The following is a 4,722-nucleotide window of genomic DNA, read 5'->3' as shown; positions in this document are numbered from 1 at the left end:
GTATTTTTTATTTGTATTTAATTGTTTAATTATTATTTTTTTGTTGATTTTAATTAATTTTATTTTTAAAAAAAAAAACAAAGTCAAACGGCTAACATTTTGTACCCACTTTAGTTGGTGGGGTGGGCCGCTCCTGCCACTTATGGTGCGGCCCTAGGCAAGGCGGGGCGGATTGAGGTGGGCCGGCCCGTATTTCCACCTCTAATATATACTATCTAGTAATTTTTTTATATATTAAATAATTATAATCATATAATAACATTGAAATCAGAAAACATATTAAATCTGTTATAGTATAACTATTTAAAATATCATTTTAATATTATAAAAAAAATTTCACAATAATTAATTTCAGTGAGTAAAAAATATTTATATTCATTTGTATTTCTATATTCTTTATATTTTTAATTACATAAGTTTGGTTAGTTTAGGTCTTACTAATATAAGTTAATAATATATGGGAAAATTTTTGTAAAATACGGTTAGGAAGATTTAATTAAAAATAGCCTTTTGGAAAAAATTTTAGGCTCCTCTCGCTAGATGCTAAGTTGACACTTCCTTTGTTTCTATTTATAAAATGTACATTTGCCTCCCTTGTAAGTTTTAAAAAATTTTCTCTTTAATCCATTTTAAATGTTTTGTGTTAACTAATTAATATTAATTTGATCCGGATTTTTTTTTTAAACAGTCGAATTTGTCTGTAAAATATACCTAAGTAAAAATTTTATTTTTACTCAATAAATTTTGCTGACCAAAATACACTTTAGTAAATTTTTTTAAAAGTATTTTGATAAAAATACAATTTAACCAATAAAAAAAAATTATTTAAGAATAAAAGATTCGGTTGCCGTTTAAAATATTGTGTATTAAAGTATTGCCATTTAAAATATTTATTTATGTACTAGGATATTCTATATTTATTAGAGTCCATTAATGCTATTTTTTTATATTAGCCTTTGATTTTCATCTAATAAGATCTAATGGCCTATATAAGTATGGCTTATTCAATAAGTACAAAATTGTTGAGTTCGTTTTAGACATATCCTTTAAATTACTTATATAAGTCTCTTATGACTATTCCTTCCAATAACATTAAATTTAGCATAAAAAATTTATTTTCAAACTACGCATCTCAAACTTACTCAATAGAGCATCATTCTTTTCAGATCAGAATGATTAGAAATTGAATAATTATCCAAAATCTAATAGCCATGCAATGAGAATCTGATGATCAGGTATGACAAAAAAAACTCACAACATGCATCTTACATTCATACTTACTCAAATACCATATACCTAATGATAACATAAATTGAATATTAGAATAGGAAAAGATCTTCACAATTTTAGCAACTATAAACGAAATTGATAACAAATTTGGATGGAACTATGTTGAATGTGAAAAGTATAAGAAGAAAGCATATAAAAAAAGGAAACAACTACATTTATAGAACATGTAATTAAACACTACAATATCCAACAATAAGGTAACTCTATATACTTTTCATAATCTTATCTATCAAATTATTAGTTACTAACCCAATATTTATTCTAGGTTCAGACTTCAATTAAAGGTTTCAAATTAAAGTGTTGCAACAGCTTTTATACTATTTGATGACGAAGCAAAAAAAATATTGGATACAATTGTTTCAAACTACCAACTAAAAGAAATGCAAAAATTAAACTATCAAATAAAAATGTTACTTTTTACGACTCCAACATCTAAACTTTTTATACTACAAATTATTTTAAATAAAATACTTTTTAAATTTAACTTTAATGTACATATATTTAATTTATTTCTACAAAATATAACAATTTTTAATATTTATTATATACTATTATTAATTTATCGCCCCGAACATCTTGCAGGTCTCCTTTTAATTTAAAGTAAAATTAGTAAATATTCTTAAGTTTCAGTCAGTGATAACCCGTTCAAGCTAAGTAGTTGATTTAAAAGATTAGTGTTCCAATCTTTAATGAATGATAATTGAATCAAATCAAATAGATATATAATAAACACTATAAAAGAATAGTTGAATACCATCAGATTTATCGATAAATTTAATAAAAAAATTTGTCAATAATCTATTTACCATTGGATTTAATGGCAAAATAAATCTGATGATATAAACCTCACCAATAATTGTTTATCAGTGGATTTTTTCACCTATCGCTAATTATCAGCAGATATAAATTTTTAATTGCAAAATTATGGAGCTTGTTATCATCTGATTTTTTTTTTATAAATCCGACGGTAATATATGATTTATTATTAATAATTAAATTAATAACTACCGGCAGATTTAACTGACGATAAATTCGATAATAAACGTAAATTTTAATTTTTTTTAAAAAAATTGTTTGAAAATTCACTATACCATTTAAATATTTAAATTTAATAATTTCTAAACTAATAAAATTTAAAATTTTAGAATTTTTTATATTAATTTATCTATAATTTTTAGTTGATAGTTCACAAACAAAAATTTTAAATACAGAAGATGAATCAGATTTTTTTTTAATCTCTTTTCTTCTACTTTGTAACTACTTCATTCATTCATGAATGAAATCTACCACTTACACGGGAACTAAACAATGACAAATCAAAAAGCTAAAGATTCAAAAAAATAATTCCTATATAATTTGCATTCCAATTCAACAAATCACAAGATCATCAAATTGAACAAACTCCTACACCCTAAATAAATCACAAAATCATAGGAAAGCTGAAAACAAAAATAACAAAGCATAAAGAAAAGCATAATTGTTCATTTTATATAAGCAGTACACAATCAAATGTCACGGAAAGAAAAAACCAATTATTTACCTTATAAAACATACACATATTGATAACATAAATAGAAACCATTACTATGTTATTCTCTTTATTTTCAGATTTTACATGTTACAAAACCACAAAACCAAATTTAATGAAGTAACTTAACTTAATTCAATATCACATAATGTTATCAAACACCGTCTGACAATGAAATAAATCACCATTAGCAAATAAAAACACAAAAACAAAAAGAAAAAAGAGAGAGAAAAAAACGAAGTAAAACAAAAACAAAAACTAACTTATATTATATCATCCTCCATGATGTCATTTTCCGTCATTCTACTATCAGTAATTGCTGGATGATGAGTTTGGAAAACTCCAAATTAATATTTGTGATAAACAAATATTATTGAAATATGTAATTGCAAAATTATTAATTTGATCTTCATTTAACATATGTTAATTAATAATTTTGTGATGCAGGTTTTTAATTGGGCCGAAATAAAAAGAAAGATCCCAAACCCAATAAATTAAAATTCAGCCCTATGTAATTCTTGTTTTGTGATTGTTGGCTGAAAAGGTTCTATCAGTTGGGCCAGAATAAATCTTGTTGCTATAAGCCCAAAGAAAGCTTTCCTATTTGTTCAATGCTTGATCCAAAAATTCATCAGGAAAGCAAATGTTACTAATTAGGCCAGATTAGATTTTATTGCTACAAAGCCCAACATTACTTTTGATGAATGCTTCATGCATGATCCGAAACTAATGAACAAAATGAAAGCAAAATTGCTTCCAACGGATCCAAGCATTTCACCATGTGATGGATTCCAAAATTCATTACATTGTCATTTACTGCATGGGAACTATGAGAGAGAAAACAAGACACATGATTTGATTGTAGCACTTATGGCTACACGCTACTCAGTAAGGAAAGAATCATTTCATTTAATCTCATTCTCTTTCCTAAATCAATGCTTTTCAAATTTCTCTCTTCCCTCTCTACTTGCTTCTTCTTTTCGGTTATTACCCAGGAAACAATGGAAGCTATGTTCAGCTACCAAAAGAAAAAAGAAGCTGCATGCATCAAGACCATCAAGCTAATGATGGCAAGAAAACATATGAAAAGAAAAGTATGATGTGGCTGAGATTATCACCAAACGTGGTAAGATTTGGTGAGGTAATCTCGGATCCTTCATACTCAAAAAGAAAGAAGGAGATTCAGCTAGCAAGGAGGAGATTCTTGGAGGCATGACTTGTTTCTGATTCTGCTCAACCACCACAGGAAGTAGCTAGAGTGGCGAAGTGATGGAAGAGGCAGAGATTAGAGCAGATGAAGCCATCATCATCATGAAGCATCAAGGGCCAGAAATCCATCTTGGAGAGCAAGCCAAGGATGGAGCGCCCGGATTGATGAAGGATGATGACCAAGGAAGAACTAGAGGTATTTGCATGTTGGGTTTTGCATGAGTAACATCTTCTCTCTCTGTGGCCGAACCGGTTATGTGTGAAGGAAAAGAAGTTAAGCTTGGTTTTCGTTTCAACTGTAAAGGCTTCACTTCTCTATAAAAGGGGTGAATAGTCACGGTTTGATTTAAGGAGTAAGTTTGAGAGTGCAAGGCACAGAAGTCTCATAGCTACCTAAGCTTACAGATTTTCTTCTCTTTCAATGTATTCTGTTTAGTATTTTTCTATTTAATTTTGTCATGTCTTGAGTCTCATGGAAAAAGGCAAACAGTGAGGTTTGTATGAAAAATCCATAGAGCGAAAAAAGGCAGAGAGTGCAAAATTAAAATAAAAAGCCATAGATGTCTTAGAGTTCCTTTGTTCATCTATGTTGTGTTTCATGATTCTGTGGGAATCCCCTTGTAAGTTGGGTTAGCACTTTACAAATTGTAATCTGGATGATTATAGTGAAATTCCATCATTGTTGTGATGGAGAC

This window comes from Arachis duranensis, chromosome 4 (assembly GCF_000817695.3).
Source record: "Arachis duranensis cultivar V14167 chromosome 4, aradu.V14167.gnm2.J7QH, whole genome shotgun sequence".
In the NCBI taxonomy this organism is placed as follows: Eukaryota; Viridiplantae; Streptophyta; class Magnoliopsida; order Fabales; family Fabaceae; genus Arachis; species Arachis duranensis.
Note: the sequence above shows the minus strand (reverse complement) of the source record.